The sequence below is a fragment of the Marmota marmota genome, unplaced genomic scaffold (assembly GCF_001458135.2).
Source record: "Marmota marmota marmota unplaced genomic scaffold, marMar, whole genome shotgun sequence".
In the NCBI taxonomy this organism is placed as follows: domain Eukaryota; kingdom Metazoa; phylum Chordata; class Mammalia; order Rodentia; family Sciuridae; genus Marmota; species Marmota marmota.
In genome coordinates this window covers 1-5,875 of record NW_026005820.1, presented here as the reverse complement: position 1 = coordinate 5,875, position 5,875 = coordinate 1, and the positions used below count along the sequence as shown (strand labels likewise).

General features: G+C 42.1%; 1 pseudogene; it reads left to right on the top strand.

Annotated features, from left to right (window-relative positions):
- The first annotated feature begins 2,990 nt into the window (after positions 1–2,990).
- Positions 2,991–4,796, top strand: LOC107134383 (annotated as a pseudogene).
- Positions 4,797–5,875: the final 1,079 nt, after the last annotated feature.

Below are 5,875 nucleotides of genomic sequence, written 5' to 3'. Positions count from 1 at the left end.
TATATATATATATATATATATATATGAAATTATACTATATACATAGTAGTTTTTCTCTATGGACCCTGGGCAATTCTGTGATGGGCAAAAGATTTGCAGCATGCGTTTCTGTGTCTGGCTTCTTTTGCAAAACTGTATTACAAGTAGTTATGGAAAATTCGTTGTCGTTGCTGTAGAGAGTTCTTGGCATGAGCACACCACAAGACTACAATCTAGCTGTCCATCCTGCTTTAACGCTTACTTTACGATTCTCACAAATGCTACTTGAGGATGTGCGCTGGGTAGGCAGAATTCTAGGTTCTGACAAGGACAGTTAGAGTCTTCCTGGAACAGATGGACACAGCTGATCATAACTTAGATAAAGATAATGGTGTAGTGAGCAGTCGTCAGGCGGTTTGGGGAAGGTGAAGTGGAGGGGAGGGAAAAGTAGATTGAGTGGTCATGGCCAATGCCTCCAGAGAGAGAGAGAGTATTTGTACTAACACCCAAATAAAGACCAGGGATCAAGCAAAATTAAGTGGAATGGAAGATCCATCCAGAACAGAGTGGGACAAAAACAAGCAGCCCAACCTGAGAGGAAATCTAAGCTGCTTGAGGAGCAGCAAGAAGACAGAGTGACAGGAACCTGATGCGGAGGGACATATGGGGCATGGGGACTCCAGGTGACCTTTGGGGGCCAGAAGGAAGATGCCCACAGGCCATGGTGAGGATGAGGCTGTCACTGTGGCTCTGGAGCAGGGGTGCCGTAGCCCTGTGCACTGCAGAGAGCTCTCATTTCCTGTGCTCTTTGCCATCTGCACACCTGGCTGTCCGTAGGCAATGAAATAGGTGGGAATATAAGAGAATAAACAGACTTTATTGGGTAATGGAAATGGGAATTTGCAGTAATCCATTTTGAGAATTCTCATTTTTACTTTAGCAGAGCCACGAAACACAGATTAGATTCGCCCCGAGAGGAGCTGGAAAAGCCCAGCTCCTGCCTCCGACCCCAGTGGTCTCTGCCCTAGTTGGCTACTTTGTAGGTCAGAGCAGGTTCCACGATTCTAAAGGGAAAATCACCATGACGGCTCTTCTAACTCTGCTGATCATAAAGTGAATTAGATGAGACTTCTGAACATGCCTTTGATTTTTCAGTGAAAAGATTCATAAGTAATTGGTTCAGGCAGAAACCATTCTCGTCTGCTGTGCCTTTAAAGATGAATTATACAGATAAGTTGTGTAAGAAACAATAATGAACCTGTGGAGGTTGACTCTTGCTGAATGAACCCTGAGCATTCACCTCTCAGTCTGTGAATACTGTAGGAACCCGGGGCTTCTTATTTATTTCCAGTGTCACCTGCCCTCTTGTCTTATGAACCCACTCCATTGACTTTCCTCACTTATTCTTAATGTGTCACATATTAATGCTTATTTAGGAGTGACTGTTTGCTGAGATGCTGATTTTTAAATCTATGAAGAGGTAATGTGTGGAAAAGGAGAGGCTTTCCCTTCAGGTGAGTTGAAGAAGCTGGCCCCCACCAGTGATGTTAATGGTGGCTATCTCTTTCTTGTAGGGATGCTGAATATCCTGTTTCTTTAGACTCTACATTAGTTTACTCATCCATATACCCATTAAGCAAACACTGTTGGTATACAGTAAGGTCTACACATTACCTGGATGAGATTAAAAAGAGAAACCCAGTTCCTGCCCATGGAAAACTTAGAACTGAATATCAATGGAAGAGTATCACCTTACTTCAACTATTAAGGAGCTATCACAGGGGTTACAGGGTTCTCCTTGCCCACATAGAAACACACATGAGTGCTCTACCTGAAAGACTAACCCTATGTATTCTACCTGCATTTTAACCTGATATTTAATGAATACATTTAAATGTTTTATTTTAAGCTATTTATTTTGCTTTTATAGTTCTTTTAATCCTAAATATTAAAAATATCAAAAAAGGACTTTAAAATTAAAGAATAGTCAAAGGGCATATAAAAGATGCAATTCTCATCTTTCTAAACTCCTGCTATGTAAAGGACCAAACACAACTGATCATCTTAATAACATGTTGAAAGGTAAACCAAAGGAACACATTCAAAGCCACGAACTGGGAATCTGAAAGAGGCAAGCTTTCTGCATGTCTGTTTGTGATAATATGTGTTCTGCAGTGCTGTGTTATTTTATTTTATTTTTTTTCCAATAAAATATGTTCAGGAGCTTCCAGGAAAGGGAGTAATAATAAATAGTTCACCCTTCTACATAAAATATAAATTAATGAGTTAAATGATCAGAAAAGTATAGGAAACAATTACAAATGCACAGAATATGGGCCACCAAGGGTAGTGAGTCTTGAGAAAATGAAAAATAATGAGGTGAATTCCAGAACTGTCCCAAATGCTGCTTTTAGAGGGTGTCCACAGGAAGGGAGGGAGAATGCAGGGTGAGGCCGTCTACTGCTAAGTGAGGAGACAGATGAGAAGGTCCAGGCAGCTGAAGGATGCAGAGTAAAGTCTCTGGAGACCTGTGGGGGTCCTTCCAGCTGTCCAGCAGGGTGCTGACCTGCACATGAAGGAGAAACCTACCAAGGCCCTGGGAAGGGCCTCATGGAAGAGTCAGGGAGCAGGACCAAGGTACCATGTGAAAGCCTGGGGTGGTCTCTGCACATCAGGGAAACAAGAAGACCTCAAAATTCAAATGGAAATAAGGTGGGGAACTTTATAAGTCCTGTAATCCAAACTGGGAAATAATCAGCTCTTAGCTCTAAATTCATGCTGCCCCAGTCCTTCTGAAGAAATCCTGAAAGCCCAACAAAATGGATCCAGTGATTTCTGAGTCCTGTAATAATGTTCCACAACAAACACAGTTTATGAATATAGAGAAATAAAATGTGTGTGGCTCTCCATGAGAAAATTTTACAGTATTTTGCTTTCAGTTAAAACATTATCGGTCATGGAGAAGCAGCTGCAGCACCGAGAGGAGGCAGAAGGCAGATATCGAGAAGCTGCTGGGTGGGGGCACCATGGCCAGGATCACCACCATCGAGGCGGTGAAGCACAAGATCCAGGTTCTGCAGCAGCAAACAGATGATGCCGAGGAGAGGGCTGAGCGCCTCCAGCGGGAAGTTGAGGGAGAAAGGCGGCCCGGGAACAGGCTGAGGCAGACATAGCCTCCTTGAACCGAAGGATCCAACTGGTTGTAGAGGAGCTGGACCATGCTCAGGAGCACCTTGCTACTGCCCTGCAAAAGCTGGAGGAAGCAGAAAAGGCTGCTGATGAAGTGAGAGAAGTATGAAGGTTATTGAAAACTGGGCCCTAAAAGATGAAGAAAAGATGGAACTCCAGGAAATCCAACTCAAAGAAGCTAAGTACATTGCAGAAGAAGCAGATAGGAAGTATGAAGAGGTGGCTCTAAGTTAGTGATTATTGAAGGAGACTTGGAACGCACAGAGGAATGAGCTGAGCTGGCAGAGTCCCGTTGCGGAGAGATGGATGAGCAGATCATATTGATGGACCAGAACCTGAAGTGTCTGAATGCTGCTGAAGAAAAGTACTCTCAAAATGAAGACAAATATGAGGAAGAAATAAAGATTCTCACTGATAAACTCAAGGAGGCAGAGACTCACGCTGAGTTTGCCTAGAGATCGGTAGCCAAAATGGAAAATTGATGATTTGGAAGATAAGCTGAAATGCACCAAAGAGGAGCACCTCTGTACACAAAGGATGCTGGACCAGACTCTGCTTGACCTGAATGAGATGTAGAGCTCCCCAGTCCCGGCCTGTTGCTGTTCCTCCCTCTGATCCTGACTCCGCTGGAGGCCAGCCAGCCCAAAGCTGACCTTGAAACTGAGGCTGATCTTTAACTAGAAGGCTGCTTTCTCCTTTCAACACCCCCTCGACCCCCACCCCCTTGTCTTTTTCACCAAACTGTCTCTGCTTCTTCCCAGAGATTCCAGCTGGGCTAGAGGCTGAGCACCTTTGGGAACAGCATTTAAGGGAATGTGAGCACAACGCAAAGTGTCTTTAAAAGCATGTTGTGATGTACACATTTTGTAATTACTTTTTTTGTTGTTACAGTAACCATTTGTAAAACATTCCAAATAATTTCATAGCTCTGAAGCAGCAATCTAATTCCCTTCTCACTTTTGGAAGGTAACTTTCCAGCCTAATCCCTATTGCCCTCTCCATAGAGGAGGAAAAGAGGAATGGACCTGCCTTACTGAGAGTCAAACAGAGCCCAGGGAAAGACTCTACTATGGCAAACCTCATTGCTCTGTGCAAAGTACCAGCCAAACCAGAAAGGTGATTCCAAGAGGAGTTCGCCAAAAAACAAAAATCTTGGTATTCAGGTTTTGTTTTGTTTTTAGCTTTAAGGTATCTTTAGACAACTGTATTCTTATATTTTTTTTTTTACTTTTTTTCATCAGAAATGACCAAATTAACATGGTGAGACCTCTGAGACTTTTTGTTTTTCTGGTGTTGGGGATTGAACCCAGGTCCTTGTGCTTGTTCGGCAAATGCTATACCACTGAGCCATATTCTTAGCCCTGAGACCAAATTTTTCTCCCATCTCTACCCACTTCCCAAGTGTTCACAGAATGAATCATGGGCCCCTTAATCTTGTGTGACCACTTAATTGCTCTCCTGCCTGCTTGAAAAAAAAAAAAAAAAAGAAAGAAAGAAAATTATGTTTTGGCCACTGATTTAGCCATAAGAACTCATCTCATCACCCTTTTCTGGGTCTGAAGCTGCTATTTCTAAAAGTGCCATCTCATTGTGCTTTGTATCAGTCAGTGCTGGAGAATCTTGAACAGCTTATGTACACAACTTTTTAATTTTATATTATTTTGAAACTGCATCTTTGGGATTGGGTACCTGGCCACCTTGTCTGGCTGTGAGAGTCCTGCTGTCTGGGCTGGCAGTGTGCTGATCTTTCAAAGTTTCTTTCCCAGCCCAATCCCCACTTTTTTAGGTGAGGTTTCGTGAGGTCTGTTAGGTGTACATCCTGCAGCTTATTGGCTTAATATGTATTCTCCTTTGTTGTGGTCTCTTGGGGCCAGTTGGGAGAAAGATAAACAACAGTGCAACTGTTTTGATACTGAATATTGACAAGTGTCTTTTTGAAATAAAGAAGAAATGTCAGTCAGCTGACCTACTATCAGCACATAGGCCAGGATAAGAGTCAGAGGATATTAAGACAGGTACTCCCTGGGCTCAAAGAGCAGGAGAAAGGCTGAATACATTGCCTGGACACTGAAAGATGAAAAAAAAAAAAAAACAAGTGGAAATGGTCCAGATGACATCTGCAATGTGTGTGAGAGGAAAAGTCATGCTGGGAATGTGGACAACAGATTAGACAATGGCAAAGAAGAAATTAGTGAAAGTGACGCAAAGAGATCAAGACCATCCAAACTCAGATACACAGAGCTAAAAAGACTCTGTGAAAATGGAAAAAAAAAGTAGCAGAGATTCATTACACTCAGACAAGTGACCTGATAAGTGTGTAATTGAAATTTTCAAAATAGGGAGGTTGGAAAATCATTTGAATAAATAATATAATGAAACGATTAGCTCGGGGATCCAAGAAACTCAATAAAAGTCAAGTGCAGAAAACTTTTTTTTAAAGATCACATAGAGAACTCACAACCAACTGCTCAAAACTAGTTGCAAAGCAAAATCTTGGAAATAGCTAGAGGAAAAAGAAATGTTACACCAAGAAGCAGTCTGAGAATTGTATGTTTCTTGACAAAAGCAAGGCAAGCAGGAAGAAACAAAGACACCATTTTCAAATGAGGGAAAGAAAGAAAGCTGTCAAACTAGAATTCTAGAGTCAGAAATGGGTGTGTATATGCTTTTATTTCTTTACTTTTTTTTTTTTTTTTTGAGGTGCTGG